Source organism: Falco punctatus, assembly GCF_963210335.1.
Source record: "Falco punctatus genome assembly, chromosome: 8".
In the NCBI taxonomy this organism is placed as follows: Eukaryota; Metazoa; Chordata; class Aves; order Falconiformes; family Falconidae; genus Falco; species Falco punctatus.
The window spans coordinates 21,055,983-21,077,120 of record NC_137588.1 but is presented as its reverse complement, the minus strand read 5'-3'; the positions used below and the strand labels follow the sequence as shown (position 1 = coordinate 21,077,120).

General features: G+C 38.2%; 1 protein-coding gene across 1 annotated transcript in view; it reads left to right on the top strand.

The window, feature by feature from the left end:
* Positions 1-21,136, top strand: part of LOC308068415 (syncytin-2-like) — a 36,943-nt gene extending 15,807 nt beyond the window's left edge. The window contains exons 2-3 of the mRNA XM_080398972.1: positions 73-7,958; positions 7,994-21,136. The gene's annotated coding sequence lies outside the window, so the exon portion shown is untranslated. The remainder of the gene's footprint in view (positions 1-72; positions 7,959-7,993) is intronic.
* Positions 21,137-21,138: the final 2 nt, after the last annotated feature.

Below are 21,138 nucleotides of genomic sequence, written 5' to 3'. Positions count from 1 at the left end.
TTTAAATCACACTGCAGTGTAAGCTCTGGCATTGCCTTATTTTGTTGTTTCTGAAGGTCAGACATGTGCCAGTGTTTCCACTCAGCTGTGCTCCTCACAGCTTGTCCCTGGGTTGTAACATGTCACCATAGGCTGAAGTGTGCCAAGTCCAGAGAAGGTTTCCTCCTATTAGTGGAAAACTTAGAGGAGTTAAATAAAATATATGGGTTGACTGCTTTCCAGACCTTTTTGTATGCCTGTATAACATGAAAGCTGTAATTCACAAGCAGAGTCCTGACTTTTACCCTGTCCCTTTATTGCACCATACAAAAGGGTGAAAATGGTTAAGATGTTAACATCTGAACAGTGATAGTCCTTCTGATACTTTATTTCTCTCAGGATAAATTTCCTAACATGTTTTTATGGTGTTACATATATATTCCTAAGACAAAGTACAAGATCTGGTGAGTTTCCTGTACGCTTCAGGTAACAGACGTTTGTTACTAGAGACATGGTTCAGCATTTGGAGTCTGTGCTACTTAGGCCAGGTTAAGCAGTTACTGCTCTTTTTCTTCCCTCCTTCTGCTTGAGCTGTACGTTTCCCCTCTTGAATTTGTGAACGAGATCCAGCTGGTGTGAGTCAACTGCAAAATAACCTACCTGGGGGAGCAGGAGGGAGTGCTGAGGCTGATCAGTTCCCAGGGCACAAAAAGTAACAGCAGGTAAGAATGAGGTGAGGGTAACTGTGGTACCTGTGCAGTGGTGCTGCTTGTACTTAGGGTCTGGGAGGGGTCTTGTAGGATGGAAGTATAGGCGTCGTTACAGGCACCCATAGGGCAGTCTGTGAACTGCATATGCTGTGCTGGTGTGGTTACGTAAGTGGTCTTTTCCATCTATTGTCAGAAGAGTAAGTGGGATTGCATCTGGGGTGTTGATGAGATGTCTGTTTTTTGGCCACTTCCTCAGGTGGTAGTGCTATTTTCTGCCTGTTGCTTTACTCCATAGAAATATGCATGCCACTGAAGAAACTTGCTGTTCAAGACCTCTTTCTGCTGCTGATTAGCTCAAAGGAAAAACTTTCTCTGGCTTTTCAGGGAGCAGGGTCTGGCCTCACAATGGAATTCAAACATAAAACATGGTGCTTGCCTGACAGCTGTGTGCCTTCTGTGAGGGGAGGCCAAAACCCAGCAACAAAATACAGCTCGCTTTGGCTGCTTCAAAGTGAGATAGCAGCAAGGGGAAAACATTCATAAATGCCAGTACTGGCAAGGAGAGTAGAGGGACATTGGTCTGTTGCTTTCAAGGAGTCACAGCTACTGTGTGTTGAGGAATTCTGCTTTTTGTTATTGACCTTCTGAGCTTCTGATCTGTATGCTAGATGAAAATCTATGTGTCCTTAAGACTGACCACAAAATAGATAGCACTGTTTTTGACCCAGAGAAGCTGCAGATCTTATTGTTGAATGTTCTCAAATTTTTTTTTATCGCATATGGCTACTGTGTCATAGGCCCTTTCAGCCTAAGATTAAAGGAATACCAGCTGATTCTGTTTATAGGAGCTTTCAGATAACTACTGGATTTTATAGTGGATATGGTCACCAAACTTGTTTAAAAATTATTTATTTATGTTTTATTTGATTTTTCAGATTTTTGAAAGGCCAGAGGTGATTCAGTCCAGATATTTTATCATGAGCTATCTGTGACTACAGATAATGTGTGGGGTTTTTTCTAAGTAAAGAGCTTCTTATTTCCAAGTCTTTTCCTAAAACATTGGAAAGTGCATTTCTTAAGCTAGTTATGAGTGCATAAGTAGCGTATTTTAATATCTAATTATTTTTAAATTTTTATTCCTGTTTTTAAGAAATATCATTAATACTTGTATTTTGTCTTTAATAAGGCAGACCCTTGTTAAAACTAATAATGGCATTTTAGTGTAATTTCCTGGGTTTACAGTGTAGATTGTGTAATTGACATATTCACTTTCTGAAAAATTGCTCTGACAAGAGTACCCTACTTGAGACACCTGTCATGAGAACACACGTGTGTTCTCTTTCATGTCCCAAATGAAAAAGGAAATATTTTCAGCACCTCTTTCCCACATTAAATGTGTAACTATAAACACTGTAATTCAGACTTCAAAATTATTTTGCATACTTTTTTCGTGTTAAACTATGTAGTTATGTATAATGTGTATTTTAAACATTTGTCTAACATAAGATGATCATGTAAGACTTTTTCCTTTCACTGATCCATAACATAAAGTTTAAAGTAGTTTCTCTATGTTTGTTTATAAAATCAAACACTTTTTAATTAAGAAAAGTATCCCTGTAACCATCTAAGGATGTTTTAGGGAAGAGACAAACCTCCCACCCACCTCAGAATTTCAGCACACGTTAGATACTCAGTAGTACACGTAATTTGTCCTCTGTACAGTTGTTGTATACAGCAAATCATTCAAGATTAGAGACTCTCATTAGAAACACTGTTTAAATTCTGTACAAATAATGTTTTACTGTCACTACATAAAACCAGTATGAGCCTATGATCTCAGAATTGCACATCAGCATTGTAAGCTCCTGTAAGTTGTATTTGCCAGCTGTAGTCTGTAGAAATGTGTGTATATGCTCACACAAACATGTATGTAGCTTATTCTAAAAGTTTTAAACAAAGATTGTGTATTAATAGCAATGCCACACAGCACAGATCCTTGCAGAACTTCTAATGCTTCTAACGTTAAGAATCAAATCACACAGTAATGTTTCCAATCTTTTATAGGATGATGTCTTAGCATGTGACTACTGGGGTGGTAGTTCAGTTTTTTACCACCTTTACACTTGTCTTACAAAGTGTTTTCTTATATGATCATGAATCATCTCAGAGACAAATCCATTTTATGTACGTGGAAACCTTTAATAATGTAATGCTAACTTTGTTGTGGTAAGCTAGTCCAAAATGAAAAAAGTGCAAAAAAAGAGAACTTTTATAAGTAAAAATTGTGCTAAATGTACTGTGCCTGCTGTTTACAAGAACTTACTCTAGAGACAGCTGTAATGGACAAGGCAAGAAAAGAAACACGTATCTTGATGCCAAAAGGTTTTAGAAAGCCTTCATTGTATGAAGGCCGTAAGAAAAAGATGAGTTATACTGATCTGGAAAAGTCTGGTGGTGGATGAAGGGGATTTGGTAATGGCCACTACAACCACCACTTATGTGTAAATTTTTTTCCCCTTTTTGTGTGTTAAGAAGTTATTTAAATGAGTTTTTCATATAGTGGTATGCAGCAGTATATTATATTTGAAGTAAAAATGTTCCTGCTTTAGGTTTTGGTAATTTATGCCTAATACCTAGAGCATATAAAATGAATTGTTTTATTTGTTTACTGTGATTTGCAGGGATATTACTCCATGACAAGGTTACATTGACCTATCATTTCATGCATCAGCAGTTCTTCTATTGCACTGATTTGATCAAGCCTAGTGGATAAAAGAGGAGCAATCCACCCAGTGGACCAAATTAGAATTATAATAAAAAGTGCGCATTGTGAAGGGCAAAGTAGGTTCAGTATGGTACTTACAGCATTTAGCATCGTTTTTGTGATGTCAGATTTAAAACTTTTTTCATAAATGTTTGTTCAACCTTCTACATTCAAATTTTGTATTTTGATTTTTATGTAGTTACATAAGAGATGCTGTAGCTACAGTTGAGGAAAAGGGTAGTTTTCTGTAGCTACTGGAGGCTTTTTTAGGGTAGGTACTTGTGAAAATGCAATAAATCTTTTTCACTCTGAAGTGACAGTGATTTCTGGGTACTCTAGATACTGCTGTTGTTCCTCACACCGAAGAACTTTACAGTCATAAAATGCCAAATAGCGCTTCCTAGTTACCTGGTTTGGGGTTTGCTAGACAGAGGAAAAGGGACTGCACAGCCTACAGCTTTACTCTGTTTTTAGAGCTTTCTTGTTCCTAGTTGCTCTCCTTGAATGCCAACAGTAGCTTAGTGAATGAGGAGGGGTTGTATACTGGCTGTTCTCTCCCAGGTAAGTTTTAAACTGCTGTTATCCAAGGAATGGGCCAAGGTACCTGGCGTATGCAAGGTGTGAAGTAACTGTTGTAGGCTCATATGAGATTTTAGTAAGATTTTCAAATGGCTGTAGAGTAAGATAGGTGGAAGTTATATCACAGAAGCTTAATTTTTTGTTTCTCTAATGACAAAGAGTATATATTAGACACATTTTAAAAATCTTTTATACTTTTGATCTATATTGCTCTGTTGTGATGATCCACTAGTATTACATATACTGTAAACTCTAGTGATGAAGGTTTGCTAACAGTGGAAAATCAAGGCCATCAGAAATTATAATTAAAAATCTAGCACCTCATAAATGCTAAAGAGCATAATAGTAGCGTTCGTGTGGTTTGCTTGCTAAGGAATCCACAGAGAAATTAATTTAAGTACACATTTAAGTTTCAGTGATCTCAAGATGACATAAGGATGTATTGCCATTGTTTGCATAACTGGGTGGAGCGTGAGCATGTACGTCGGTGCTTTGCTGGGTAGATCGCTTCTAATAGAGATTGAGACCCCAGGGAAGAAGCCTAACTCAAGAGCTTCTAGAAAACACTGGGAAAGTTCTGATTTGTTTTCTTTGTTTTGGTTGGTTGGTTTTTTCTTTGAGTTAAACATTAAGTCAATATGAATAAATTGCTTCAGTAACTGAAGCTAAGTAAAAACATGCTGTCCTGCCCAAGATTTAAAACAAACAAAAAGTGTTGTATTTGTTTCAGTGTTGCCTGTCTGTTTGGACAAATTCTGGTAGTCTACTGTAAAAAACAAAACAAAATACAGTTGAGGGTTTTTTAATTATTTTTTTTTTTTTAGTTTTCTACTAGGTAAAGTTATTTAAAAAGGACAGAGACTAAGAAGATAAGCATCACCTTAGCTCAGAACTGAAATATACACCTCCTTTGTGGCATTTCATTTCTTAGATATTCTGTTGAATGATGCTTTAAATTCCATTGCAATGAATGTTCATGCAGGAGATTAAATGATGCCAAAGTTTCAGTTGTGTCTTTGTGTGGATTTGTGTGGAAAATGCTGAAAATTTTCACAGCCTCAGGAATTTGGTAATACCACAAATAGAAAATTAGTGCTTTTTAAAGTTATTATTTCTATGTTGGGAGCAAATAGATAGAAAAAATGAAAAATAATGTATTTGGGGGCCAAAAGGTAAATTGTTTAACAACTGCTAACTTTTTAAACGATGCTTTCTTTAAAATACTTGTTACTTAAGGGAAATGTAAGTAAGCATGAGGTTAAGCGATTCAGTAGTGCATATTTGAAGTGGAACTTTTAAAATGATCACCATACAGCTTCAAGTTAAAGAAGTGTTAGAGTTGAGGAATAAAATTTGCATCAGGTGAACCAAAATGTGAAACAGCTGTTTTGTATTTGCTTTTCAGAAATGGCTGTTGATTCAATTCAAGCTGTACTACCATAAGAAGATGTCTTTGGTTAGCTGATCTATTACATGCTTTTTTTAAGCAATTAGAGCTCAATAATGCAATCATTTGTCACCCAATTAATTTTGAAAGACTGGAAATACATGGATGAACTCTTCAACCTGTGGTTCACTTGGCACCATTGCTACTTAGACCAACCCTACTCCCCCCCACCCCCCTAACATTATTAATATTGGATAAGCTATATTATAGGAACTCAACATCTTCATGTTCTGTCATTTTTCATTTATTTTTTTTATATTTTTATTATTACAATAGATAAACATAAATAAATGTAGCATGTTTTTGTATCGAATATGTAAATTCATTACAATTGCAAACAATGGTTGAAAAAATTATTGTGGGAATGTTTCCCCAGGGATGATTCTGTGCCCCAGCATCAACAGAAACTTTATCAAAGGCATTAATGTGTGCAGGCCTCTGTCCTATATTATCTTTACAGCTTTGAAAACCTTAAGCATTGAAACTAAAGTTCTTACAAGGCTAAGAGAAAGCTATGGGCATGCCAAAATAGACCAGATTGTATGGGGTTTTTTATACTTCTAATCTTGAAGTCATGATGTCATTATTTCAGTGCATCAGAATGATGCTTCATGACAAGATTCTGCTCCTCCCTGGGAGAGGCAGTGTAAAGGCAATTTCAATATGGAAAGTGTACTGAGACCAAATTTTTAGAACTTCTGTGCTGAACTTGTATGCATAGCAAATGCTGACTAAAATTTCTGTATTCTTGAAAAGAGGTATATGAATTGTGTAATAATATATGTCACAAGAGACTTTTGGAGGCCATCTGGTCCAGGGCCTTACTCAAAGCAGGGCCAACTCATGTTGCTCAGGGCTTTATCCTGTGAAGAAACAAGTATCTCCAAGGATGGAGACTTCACAGCCCCACCGAGCAGCCTATTACAGTGTTTGACTACCCTCATAATGAAGCTGTGTGGGTTTTTTTCCTGATACCTAACCTAAATATCTAATCAGATGAAATATGTGTGTCTCTGCTTCAGATAATCTGAAAGCTTGGTATTTTTTGCCTTCTTGGTATGTGACTCTCTTAAAAATTGTATTTTGCATTTATAAGTTGTATTTGTAAACTCATCTTGAGTTGCCAGACTAGCAGCTTATTTGTCTGATGTAAACTTGGGATAATGCTAAGGACTTCAGAGGTGTACATCTAAATTTATTCTGATATAGTGCTAATCAGAAATGTGATTTTCTTCTTACAGGGAAGCCTTTCCTTTCTGCAAAGAGAGTGAATCACATAATTCTGTGTATGTACATGCTTTATTAATTAAAAAGTAGAAACATTAGCTCTAGAAGGGTTGAATAAAAAGAAATTCTTAATCATTCATCTCTGGTACAGGAAGATTATTGGACTGTAATGTGTATACTAGGTTGACACATTCCAATATTAAGTGATTATTTCATCACCTCTGTATTTTTGCTGAAGTTTACAATTGTTTACTCAGTCAAGGAACTTCTGTATCCTGTAAAACTATAGACCTAGTGTCGCTTGTTATGCTTGTATGGCTTTCCAAGGGGGGTTATCTTGAAAAGAATACTCGCTCCAGACAAGCATGTTCTGGGCTAAAAGAATGGAGTTTGCCAGTAGTGTGCCAGTGATGTGAAACACTATGTGCGTAAAGTTCTGTCACATAATGGCTACTGCCTTCCCATTCATGAGCCCTTACTGCCTTACACTGCTCAAGGGTTCCCCAGCATAAGTTTGCTCAGGTACCACATTAAATGTGTAATAAAGCAGCACCAGGAACATGTCCAGAAGAAAGTGTACCTCCCATCCTGCTGCTTTCTCCCACATGGAGGCAAAAGTAGCAGCAACTCCCAGCTCTGCTTGGAGCCACATGTGGCACTGAAAGAGACTGATAACTACTCAGGCAGTACTTCTGGACATAAAAGGTGATTCAAGTGTTAGTATGTGCCCTCTGGAAGTAATATATGCTTCTGGAGTGGGCACCATTATGTAGAAGCTGTGAGGGTGGTTATTAAACCCTCTTTAAAGAAACTTGTTTCTGTCATGTCCCTATACTGTTACAATTGGACTTTTAAAATTGTTGGTTTGGATTTGAAAGATGAAGAAAAACCTTGCAGAACACTACATAAATACTCTTTGAATTTTGTAGTTGTAGCATGAACTTTCAAATTTGAATCTTCTGTCTCTGGGTTTATTTCTTGGAGTGCTATTTTCACCACACTTACAACCAACAAGATAAATACTGTGTGATTTGATCATGGTGATTTAGTGTTTGTGGAAGCTTTTGATAATACTGATCTATTTATAAGACTTCCAATGACAAATAATTGAGGGGATTTGAAGGTTCAATAAGCAGAAATAAGCTTTCTTTATGCTTTAACATAGTTACTTCATACACTCACTGTTTGGAGCACTTTCAGTTTCTTAAATATGTTTTCAGTGTCATTCTTAAAGAACCATTAAAAAGGGGAGGCAAATATCTCAGAAAGAACCAGTAAAAAGGGGAGGCAAATATCTCTAAGTTTTAAACTAAAAAGTTCAAGGAAGTGAGCGGAACTGCTGAGAGATGCAGAGTCAATAAATATGATTTCCACTGTTGCTGTCATTTAATATGTGTCAAAGAACAGAATGATGCTGTTGACCCCAGATGGGTACTTACTGTGTGGGAACTTTCTGTGTCACAAAGCATATTTAAGTGAAAAATAAATGTGCAAAAAAAACTTTACTTGGAACTCGTGTTCAGATCACAACCTTTTTTTGCCATGGACTGGAAGCTTACTAGGTTTGTTCAGCAAAAGCTGAACATTACTGTATTTTTCTTTGAATATTATTATAATTTTGGAGGAGAGTGTATTTGTTCTATCCGCGTGGAAATGATTGATTTTTAGTATAAGGCAGTTTAGGATTTGGACCACAAGTGGTGAGCAATGGTGTCTCCCCTGTAAAACAAATCTCTAAAATATCTGTTGAAAAATAGGTCTGATTTCACCTCTCTATGTACTTGTGATTAATAAGTGCTATATAAGTATTACCAGGAAGGTTTTTTAATGGTGTTAAATCCTCTGAACAATTTAGGTAGTACCCCGTTGGTCAGTGGAAGGTCTGTCAAGAGGAGGTGGCTGATGGCCATTGCCACGCTGACCTCTGTGGCTCTTCCTTTCACCTGTTCATGACCACAGTCTTGAACTACAGGTTAGCAAGATGTCCCAGGAGCTGTGTATTTTCTGTCCCAGCTTGTCTTTCTGATATACATTAGATGTCCCAAAGAGACTGGTGGCACAGATGAGTCAACTGCAGCCAGCACGATCTGCCACTGCCTAGGGTGAACACAAACAGAAGGGAGAAAAACAGCACCTCAGGCAGCCAGAGAAAACAGGGTTTGAGCTGCATGGTTTTGTCTGCTGGACAGGACTTTAAAATTAACATATTCTAGAATTTGGAGCTATTGTAAACCCTTATTTTTTGTCAGTGAACCCAACTATGATCTGCGTTGTCTTGAAATTAATTGCAAAGAAAAAATTCATAATTCATCATACTCCTTGAAAAGCTTGGGTAATAGAAGGCTTGTTAAAATGTGAGATAAAATTTCTTTTTTCTTTGTGGAAAGCAGAAAAGGAGAAAGGTAGCAAGCTAAATGACTCTGCCTTTCTGATACTTCATAAATGAGGAATTTTCAGCTTCAAGAGTGAGTTACTAATGGATCATATTATGGCTAGAACTATTTTTTCATTTTCACATATGTTCATTTTTCAACGAACCCATTTTTCTGTAGAGAATTAATATTTAGTATAGGGTTATCACAGGGTATATTATTTTGCTGTGGCTGTTAAACCTCATTAGAGATCACTTGGGTGAATAATCAGTTGGGTGATGCAATTTTTAGTATTTCTCATGTTTATAAGCTTGTTTTTTTCTTTTTCTGACCCCACCCCCCAAATATTTCTTGCAATATATATATGTGGAGTGTTTCATCCAAAAGTGTGAAAAATAAGAATTCATCCAGCATTCTTTCCCAGATGATATAAGAAAATACAGATACAATTTGCATTTACTTTAAGTTATCTATGGTTTGTGGCTTTGACTGTTCAACTGAGACACTTAAGATGGGTTGATTTATAGTAGATTTTATAAGCAACTTGTAGTTGTGCAGCTCCATTGTAAAGAATTTTTTTTCCCCCTCAGGTCTGAATATGCTGTCTTGGCACCTGTTTTTATCTGGCTTTATGGAGGAAGTTTCACCCATGGGATGAGTGCTTATCTCAGTAAAGCATTTGCCTATAAACATACTTCAGGCTATAGGAACCGTGGCTTTTGGTTGTTATCTCCTGAATATAGCTCTGTAGAGAATAATCTTTTATGTAGTAACAAAAAGAAAACATTTAGCTTTTACCGGTGTGATACAGAGTTCGACAAATACATGGTGGATGCCCTGTAGCTAGATTGATGTGGAACTAACACCTGATGGCAGGCATGCTACAGAATAAGTACTCCAAAATAAAGTTTGTACTTTGTGAGGCTGGAGAGTCTGAGATTCTGATTGCATCAACAACTTTTTGTGGCAGACAAGAAGATTTGGCCAGTGTAAAGAAATTCTAGAGGGAGATTTAGTGAAAATTTTATATCTCAACAGACTATAGAAATAGATTACTTTTTTTTTTAAACTAATACAATGATCAGTTATTAAAACCTTATTTATATTACTTTTATCTAGAAATCAAAAATCAAGGAAGCTGGACATAAATGTTTGAAGTATACTCTGAATTGTTGTTAATTCTCCCTGCAAATATCTTCTGTAGTCTGTTTTCCCTTCCCCCTCCCCCAAATTTTTCCTCTTTGGCATCAATGATAAATAAATAGCCACTATGGGGAAGGTTTAGATGCCCAAGGAGGGATGCCTGTAATTCAGCATGTTGGGATGAGAAGCCTCCTAAGCCAGTAAATTGGAAATAAAAAGTTTAAGTCTCCTCAGATGAGTTTCCATCCTGAGCCTTTTCTGAAAGTTAGGAACCCATCTTTTCTCCTAGCACAAAGGAGAAGACAGAGTGAGGAGAGTGTGCTGTTTTCCCTTTTCCTGAAAGCTGAGTAGTTGTACATTCTGATTAGATTTTTTGCAAATCAGTTCCTTTTGCCTGCAGGGATTTAAATCGCAATTCCCACTCCCCAGGAGGGAGGAAAAAAAAAAATGCCAAAATGTAGGCCATTATGTCTAGGGGCTGTGTTGGACAGTCTTGCTGAAATTACTCCTTTTCCCATGATGTTAAATATTTGTTATGCCAGCAAGGAAAGAACAAGTATGAGAATGACTCCTGTGACAGCATTTTGATATTTGTAATGAGCTGAAGGCATAGGCAAGGTGTGAGGACAGAGGTAATTTGCATAACTGAGGAAAAGCAGGTAAATACTGGATGCAGAATCAATTCTTCAGGTCTGATATTGAAATGGAAGACTTTAAAGCTAAGTGTAAGTTAAGACTAAGGTGGTCTGAGTTTAAATTGACATCTATATTTAGATTTCAAAAGAAAAAATAGTTGGTACTTTTGAAATAGAGGGGGTATTAATTAGGGGTATGGATGGGAGGAGTAAGGTGGTTTTCTCTTAAAGAAAATGCATCAAATTTCTCCCTCCTAATTCCATCCAATCTTGTTCTTGCATACTCCCCTCTGAGCATGTGCACCCTCTTCTGATTTCCTTCATTCTTGTATGCCTTCCCTTATTTGTATGGAGCTCTACACACGTGTGCAGGCTTGTACAAACTCACGTATTTTAGTTTGTTCTCTCCTACTGCCTTCCTGGTTAGGTAGACCTAAAATACATAGTACTGACTCACTGTCTTGACTTTGCTTTGCTTTCCTTACCTGAAACACTATTTTGCATGAAGGGTTTGTCCCCAAAATATTGAAATTTTTGAGAAATTACTTTCTTTAAAAATAGTCAGCAGATGTACTGAGGCTAAGCGTTCTTTTCCACTTCTTGAAGAAAAGGTGTTGACAAGTAAGTTTGAGAATCACAACTACAATATTTATTGTAGAGGCATTCTTGGCTTTCACAGATAAACACTGAGAATTACTGTACCAGTAGGAACCTGACTTTGTGTTTAAAAAGCCAATAACTGAGAAAATACTTAGATTACATCTGGCTTTTCTACATCTGAAGTAAGCTGCCTTGGTCTATAAAATGTCAGAGTAAACAATTTCTACTTGTTAATGTTCAAATGCAAGTATTCATTTTACAGTATATTAAGGGAGGAAGAAAAGAGTCAGAAATCTTACAAATTTAGAAACAGTCTTCTAAACTCAGAACAAGTAGAGTGGACCAGGTGAGCTCCCATCATTGGTCTCAATATAGTATCAACTAGCTTCCTCCAAAGCATCAATAAAGACCTTAAATTAATCTGGCTCAGCCTGCACTGAAGCAGGAGTGGAATGTTCAAGAAAACTCTTTTAGCAGTTGGACAGGAAACTTCCAGCAGAGAATATGTAAAAATTGGTAATGCAAATCAGTTTTTAAACTACCCCAGACAGATTCATAAAAAGACATCTGATGGTGGTGTTACCTGTGATCATAGCAACTGAATTGTGCCAAAACGTAAGCTGTTCTTGTCATGAGATGCATATTAGGCTGAAGGATGTTAACCTCAAGAAGTTATTCTGAATTCCCTAATATGAAAAGGAAATAACAAGAAGGAAAGAATTACAAAAATTAATTTAATCCCTCTTTGGATACTCCCAGGCCTGGTTTAGATGTACTTTTTATCTCACACATTGACTTTAGCTTATGCCACTTATTCACGATCAAGACTTCTAGTCTTTTATCAATTAGGATATAAAGATACCTGGGGCAGGGGATAGAGAGAGGGGGTATCTTCCATTCTCTTGCCGCCATGTAGCTACAGGAAAAAGGAACAACAAAGAAGCTTAAACAGTGGCTTAATTCATCTGAGCATTCTCCCATAAACGAGTGATTTTCTGGTGACCAGCTGTGCTGGTTTGTAGAGCTATGTTGAACCAATTCCAAGTGCGAAGTGGTCACAGCACATTTCAGGATACAAGCTGACTTCATAGTTTTACTTCTGCAGTGTGCTACAACCTTTACAGGGCTTTGCTTTTTTTTTTACTTGCTAGAAAGGATTAGTCAGTATTTAGTGATTTAATTGAAAACAGGTGAAACTAGTTGTCCTACTTGCTTCTTTTTGATATAAAATGCAGTGTACCAATGAATGATCTGGTGTATTTTTATGGCAGAAGCACAGAAACTTGCTAGTGGGAAGAATTAAGATGATGAAGAAACAAGTGATAAAAGCAGCAATAGCAGCACAAAGAGTACTGGCTGTTCAAATAGTAATGATAAAAAGAATTAAGAAAATTCCGATGGTTCTGAGGAAAATCAGTTTGGAGATTTACAATATTTCAGTTGATGATTTTGATTCTCCAACAGGGTGCGTTGAAGTATACTGTTTTATCATAATTTTTCTTACAAATTTCAGTAGTCTTTGCTAATACTAATATTAGGTCTTATAAATTATACCGAAAAAATTACCTTGTTCTGTAACTTGATGACACATATGAACTTGGTGTATGCAGAAATAGTTAATAAAATATTTTCCCACTGGAGCAGCAAGTCACATGGAAACTATGATAGAGATTGTCAGTTGAGCAAAACATAGTATTTGGGAGTATTAGACTTTCTACATTCCTTTGCACCACTTGAACAGGGGGAAAACGAATCTTCCAGTGTAATTATATGAAACTCCCTATTCTGCAAAATGATGATGTAGTTTTGAGTGACATAAATGCTGCCTTAAAATGAAAACACTGCTTGCTGAAAATTATGATTTTTATAGCCTTGACAGTAATGAAATAGCTGTTAAGAATATTTCAACGGAAAAGGCTTACCTGAGGGCTTTGTAAAAATATATAGCTTCAGTGAAAGTCTCTTGTCCAGATTTGGAGATAAACCATATAGCACTGTTGAATAAGTGCCAGTTGTGAAATTGATCAAAAAATCTACATAACTGATAAGATTATGACTTGTACTGATTTATTATGCATCTATTGTTAACATTTTTTTAAAATTATAGACTGAGATGGCACGAACAGTAGTGATGGTAGCTGTCACTGTGGTGTGAAATATTCATACCCAACTGGGGAAGTTTGAATTCACACACCTGGTGAGTTTGGTTGGCATAGAGAGATTATAGGATTGAGACTCTTGAGTAAATTTACCACAGATATTCAGCTGTTTCTCTGGCCACAGCTAGGCTGTAGAAAGAACAAAAATTTAGTTTCTAGAAGTAGATAAAAATAAGTAAGCCAGCTGCTTTCCAGAGAGAAGTGGAGCACCTCCCTTCTCACTTAAATTGAAAGGAATGAAAATTATCAACCTCTTTGAGGTTGTGGTTCCTGAATTACTAATATTTGTTTTAGTATCCACATAATTAAGTTCCTATTGCTTCTTTTTTAATTTGGAGGGTTTTCTAAGATAAAACAATTTGATCAAGACCTAAATGAGTTTGTATTCATGCTTTCAAAAATGACAGGGGAAAATCATGCACTGGGAGTCATTCTTCATACTTTATAAATATGCTGATTTTTCTGGACTGCCATTAAAACTTAAAAATTATTCAGATATGCTCTTGACAGGAAAATTCCCTCTTAGTAGAATATCTCAAGAATAGATTGGATATATAAGCTCAAGATGGTTTACATTTTGTTCTAATATCTTCTACCATTTTTAATGCAGGCATCTATATGGGATGTCTGCCATATGTACTACCTCAAATCAGTTGGCGTCCACATGGTGAGGACTAAGCGAACCATATTACAATGCTGAAAGAAATCAATAATAAGTTAAATGTTTTTAAAACTTTGGATGTAAACTGGCTGGCATGCCTGTGAAAAGGTATGCATCTAACTCGAGAGATAAAGCAATTTCTTGCTTTAAAATGATGAACAAATGCTTTGATTAAGCTGTGCTACTGCAGGTAAGGCTTGTAGCCAGCTTTTACTGTATTTAGAATATATTTTTTCAAAATAGTAAGAATGTAATTGTACAAAACCTTAAGTTGTATGGGGATGACGAATTGGACTGAGTGTAACCAAATTCAGTAAAGTCAAGTAATGAAAACCAAACATAGCTAACATGCTGTTCTGAGGTAGACAGAAGAAAAGATACAATAAACATATTTTATTAAACTCATGAGTACACTAAAGTTTAGTACTGGTTTTCACTACAGAAATTAGAAGACCTGATATTAATGTTTCAGACTATATAGCAGCCATTTCATGCTGTAATTTTAAGGGTATATTTTCCTTTTACCTCAGCGTGAGAAAAAACTGTTTACCAATGTTGTGTCTAAATGTTGTTGCATAAATGCTTTACATGTTCTTTTTCATATGAAAAATAAGTGCTGAAGTAATAGTGAGACTATCCAAGTTTATAAATCTTGGGATTGTTTAATATTCTCAGGCTTAGATAGATATGCCTATATACGGAAACTTCCATTGGTTTCTTATGTCTTTAGCTGCTGTGGTATCTCTGTGTTGTGTTGGTTTTCTTTCAGTAATTCCTGATGCAGATCTGTTTGGGTGAACATGACAGAGAAGATGATTATCAAATACTTGTGACTTTTAACAGGGCTTAGCTTTGCAGTGTCTGTTTCTTTGTTTAACCCCAGCAGCATAAAGAACATGAAACCACAGATTTTGAGAAAAGTTATTTTACTTGAAGAGATCTTCCTGTGTTGCAGAGGTGCCTTTGCAGTTCTCCAGTACTTGTACCATCTTGGTACAAGGTACAATGTCTCTGTATCTCAGTGGTATCTGAGGTCATTCCTGGAGTCCCTGTCATTACCAGCATATCCTTACTCTTCATGTTTCTTGTAGAGAATTACTGCAAAATGAAAGAGAAAGATAATTGTGGGGTTTTTCTCAAATTGCTTTCAAAACGGGCGTGTCATCTGCTTTCACAGTCCTATGTCCATTAAAAAAAATGAGGTACACGTCACAGTACTCAGTGGCCCTCTGGGAATGGGGAGTGCTTAAGTTGCTCTGAAGTTGGAATGATTGCCACAGCTATTTTGTTATCTTCATACAGTGTCCATAAATGAGACTAGCGCACATACCATTACTGAGAAATTGGACAGAAAAGCATAAGCAAAGACAAATGGACTAATATAAAGGGTCTCTCTCTGAAGGGCTCTGAAGTTTTACTGAAACTAATTCTGTCTGGTTAATCAAAATTAGGAACCTGTAGGGAGGATCAACCTAGCAACTCCGATAATGATAGAGTTTGTTATGAATAACTAAAACTGAATATGCAAAGCATAGTAAATGGATTGTTAACCCTTCAGCTGAAGGTGTTGAAGGCTTTTAATGATGCTTTTCAGGGATTCTCAGGCCTGTCTGGGAAGCAGGCTTTTTTTTTAAAAAAAAAAAAGTTTGTCTTTACCTACATTTTTAAGGAAATTAAGTATTTAATGAAATATATTGGATCTTATTTCTTATTGCAGTTATAACTGTAAATCATAAAACTGATTTTCACTCTGCTGAATGTGGGGGGTTTTAAGCCTCATGAGTAAACACTTTTGAGTGGCTGAAATTTGTCAAATACTTTCTGAAAGGAGTTTGCATCTTTTGTGGGGTTTTTGGTTTAAAATATGCATTTTCAGACTGCCTGTTGACCAACAAACATTTGAAAGTAGCAGATCAATCTGTATTGCCTTTACTTGAACAAGAATTTCTTAAAACTCTTGGCAGTTATCCTTCACTCACCTAGATTCTATGATGTATGTGTCTTGAAGAAGAGCCTATTCACTTGCAAATAAATACAGTATTTATTTTAACATGATAAAGCAGTAACAAGAATGCAGTCATACCTGTCTTGCTTACTACAGGCTGCAATCTGTTGCAGTGCTTTATACAGCCTGCTTCTAGCAAGCAGCAGACACGCTAATATCTGAAGGCATTGAGAGCTAATCTACACCAATATGCAAGCCAGATTCCAAGTCTAATATTTCAGATACTCAAGGGGGAAATTCTGGACACTCTTACATCCTAGAAAAGCTACGTGTTGGTCTTTTTGCAGTCTTCAGACCCCTAAAACCTTTGTACGGAATCTTCTGTGAAGGAAGAGGCCAGTGGAACTACATCTCTAAGCTTTTCTGTATGGCATGAATAGCATGAGCCTGGATATCTGTCAAAAAAAATCTTTCAGAATTTTTGCTAGCTCACCTTGCCTTCAGTGCAGTTTAGTTCAGACTTCTGTTTAAAAGATATTATTAATCTCTGAAGAGAAAAGATGGCTGGTAGGAGAATGCTGAGGAGCGAAGTCCTAGGTTGGTGTTCTCTCATTGTAGCCAGAGAGGAGTGCAAGTAGCCATGTTACCTCTGCTGTAGAGAACAGGACTGTCAAAAACTAGAGCACTACCCATTGTGCTCTCTTGAACCCCTTCCCAGACATTTCCTTTAAACCCTTGCAAACATTCAGCATTGCTTAAAATTAATAAGAGAGAGGTTATGCTTGATTCATTGTTCAGAGCAGTGCTGCTCTTTATCTGATGTGGATAAGCTTTAAACAACTTTGTTGGGGCTGAATTCGAACTGTTAAAGATAACATGGCTATGTTGTGTCTATTGTTCTAGTGCTGAGTTGCTAACACCGCCCCAGATGACCAGCGGCTCTGCTCTTTTCCTGTGGTCATCATCTTCTGGTACAGCTATCAAAACGCCAGCAAGAGGAGTCAAGAGCGTTAGGTAAGCGTGGGCTTGCAAGGAAGTTTTGACAGGCCAAAGTAGAGGACAGGAATTTCTTACATAAATAGATCTGAATATATGTCTGTAACATGACAACACTAATCTGATATACTGTCTGGGAGCTGATGTCTTCAGTTTGAATTACCTGTCTTTTGACCTGGGGGAAGTGTTTTCTCCTTAATATTGACCCTCAGTGCTCTCACAGTCTTCCATACTAATGCTGAAGAGAGACACTTGTGTAATAGCTGATGGCTTTGCTTGAAGCTCACGCAATCCTCTGTTACCTCAAAATAGGTGTATCTGTTTATTGTGAGAGTGCTAATGAAATCCACTCAGATTAGGGAATATGAACTACTCAGTCAAACAGAGGGAAAGAAGATTTTTCTTGCCTCCCCATCTATTTTTTCAGGCGGAAAAACTCGGTATCTAACTTCTCAGAGTATAGTGTGCCAATTGTCCATTTTTGTAGCTGTTCATATCATCCTATTTGTGCTTTTGTGCTATGTTTGCACCTTGTTATAAAATGTAGGTATTGTTTTTCTGCTTAAACCACTTGCATTTCAATCAGGTGCACTTAACCTTACTTTTTGGAAGAGTTTTTGTTTTTATTTCTGTAATATTGTAGCTAAAAAGAAACCAGAAGGGTAAAGGGTTTCAGGTATGGCGCTGCAGAAGGCCTACTATTTCAATAGTACTGATGACTGTTCACAGTGAACTGACAGACTCATCAAGGCAGAACCTGACTTAACCACAGAGAAAAGAGGGGAAAGAAAAAAGAATAAAATGGAGCAAAAGCCTAGCTAAGCTCATAACTGTAATGATCCTGAAAACTTTAGAGATGTGGGAAAGCCTGTATGAGACTGAGTTATGATTTGGGAAGTATTTTTTAAAAGTAGCAGAGAAGCACATGTTTCTTGTTTCCTGAGGATTATTTATGAAATATGCTTAATTTAAATAAATTCTGTATTAAAAAATCCCAGAGTCCAGCTCTCCAAATTCATTCTGAGATGGGAGAGCCAAACCACATCATCTCCTGCAAAAGCATTTGAATGTTCTCATTGTAAACTGATGCCCTCCTATGGGATAAAAAGATACAATTCAGTGAGACATGTAACAATTATAACAACATATCACGAGGGGGAAATCCAGGCATTAGCTGTCTTGGCTCTACAGGGTTATTGGGGGAGGCAGGGAATAAATTTTGTTTCAAACACAGAGTAAAATGTTGCAATTCCCTAAAAGTGGTAGAGAGCCAACTTACTGAATGTACGATCATTTCTGTTATTCCTTCATGCTACTATCACAGTTCCCCAACTTGAGTGATTTTGTTTGATCCATCTAGATAAATAAGATTTTCTGTTGGGTTTTATTTCATTATGGTTTGGAAGTAAGGGTGTTCTTTGCTTGCTTCCATGTTTGCTTGGGGGTATAGAGAGTTGGGATTTGCTGCTGCTATTGTTTAAGGATGTGGGTTGTTCTTTGGGATGTTTTTCAGATGAAGCAGATCAAAACGGACAGCAACATATGCCAGCATGGATCAGGAAGGGGACATCCTGAAAAAAGAAGCCACAAAGTAAGTAAAACAATGTGCTTCAGATGAGACTTTTCTAAATGCCCTTCATCACAGTAGTGCTGAATGTTCTAGCTGGCAGCTCATCTTTGAAATTTGGGTGATGGGCATGATCCTTAAATATGGAACAGTTGGGTACATTAGTGACTGATCATAAAAGCCAAAGCAAACATATCGCTCACCTTCAATATGTTTTTATAAAGTGCTGTAGAACAGCAAAAGTTATCTGTCAAATAGGAGCATAAATCCATAGTCTTCACCAAATCTCCATTTGTAGAATTTTCTGGACAAGGCCAAATAATTACAGCAATAGTTTGTTGTTGGTTTGGGGGATTTTTTGGCATTTTCACTTGATTACAGATACACAGTACTCTTCAGCACTACAGGTGGTAGTCAGGGAAGTTCTGAAATACTTAGTTTTGAACAGTTTTCCACTTTTTTCTTTGTCAAGAGTTAAGGAAATTTATCATTTAAATTATTCAATTCTAGAAAAGATACACGTAAATGATACATAATTACATACCAGAAATGGTGGGAAAAGTAATAGATACTTGATGCAATGAATATATTTTGTAATAATGTACTGGATTACAAGTTATTATAACTGTGTGATTTTAAAAAAAAAAAAAACAACAACTCACAGGCTGCAAAGATACAAACCCATGATTTCGGGAACATCACAGATGTTCAGTGTACATACTGTTGTATACATTTTTAGGGAAAGAGCATGCCTGATCTGATCAGTTAAAATATTCACAATCCAAACAAAATGGCAATTAAAAGGCAACAGAGAGAGAACACTCAGGGAGGGAAAAAGCCACAATCATAATAATCACCAGAAGGCAAATTTACTGCCCTGCCTGCAACTAAATGCATATATAACATATGTTATTCTGAACTATATGTTCATATATATGAAGAAACAAGAAACACAATGGCAGAGTGCCTTTCCTCTATTTGTTTTTTCCATGGGCATGTAGTTATACTGTGACCTCCTTACAGTATAGGCAGGAGGCACCACAATGACTCTTCAAACCCACAGGCTGCAATACTAATACTAAAAAAATTGTCCTCTGATCAACAGATATTTTTTATACGCCCACAGTTATAAACACTGTATAATCATTGACTGGTCTTTGTTGCTAAAGATATTTATTGCATCACTTCCATTCCCGTGCTTACCCAGGGTACTCAAGATTTGTATTTGAGCATGTCCAGTTAATGGATGGAGATGAACTTAAAAGATACCCCGTGGTCTGGCTTTTGTAAATGAGTTCTAACCGATGCGCTGCTTACGAGCTTCAGCTAAGGGAATTGTACATCTGCATCGCGCTCCCTGCTGCTGCTGTGGGTCAGTGGTTTTTCCTGTGTGTTTCACATCTTCAGTAAACGTCTGTGTTCAAAGCAAAACCCCAAGTGTTCTGGAACTCCAACCTGCGAAGAGAGTCTCAGTAACCTTGCCTGCCGTGCACTCGAGCAGTAGCCACAGGGAAGGGACTAATGGATGGAAAGGGAAAACGGCAAAGAGGGGCCGAGCAGAGGGCTCGGGCAGCGCAGCGTTGCGGGGAGGGGGCTTTGCACTCCCACCGAAAGTGGTACCTCTGCGTGGCCCGCCTGGCCGTGTGCGCCTGGCAGGGGTGTTTCAAAGGTCTCCGTTGGCGTGGCGGGTGCCGAATGAAGCCTCCACAGCTGGAGCGGTTCGGCTCTGGGTCGCATTTTTCAGGGCTCCGTTGCAAGTGAGGGTCACCCAGCGTTTCCTGACGCCGTGCACAGCCGCGCTCTAGATGAGCGGGGAGACAGCGAGGGGAGGACCCGCGGAGCCCCGGAGCTTGCTGCCTCCCGCTCCTGCCGCCGCCGGGGCCCGGGCGAGGGGACCCTCGTCAGCAGGGGCTGCGAGCAGCCGCAGCCGCCCGCGGGCGGGCTCTGTGCGAGCCGGCTGCGCTGAGGGTGCGGGCTTGAGATACAGCACCACCTAGAGGGGACGCGGGGCGGGGGAGCGGCGCCGGGCTCGGGGGGGTTGTGTCGGCCTTTTCCTGCCCGCCCGGGGGCGGCGGTCGCACCCCCGCCTGGGGCCCTGTGGCGCCGCCCGCTGACCTTGCCGGGCCTACGGGACGGGGCGGGCGCTGTCCGCGGTGCTGAGCCGAGCGGCGGGGCCCGGGCAGGGCGCGGGGGGGCGGGAGCCGCCGCGGGCATCGAGGTGCCAGAACGCCTCTTATTTCCAGCGTGCGACGGCAAAGCCCGCTGGTCCCCACTGCCTGGCCCCTGTCCCTGACGGGCCCCAGCTCCTCCCAGGATGTAAATGTTTCTGTTAAGACTTGTCTGTCTGCTCCAGA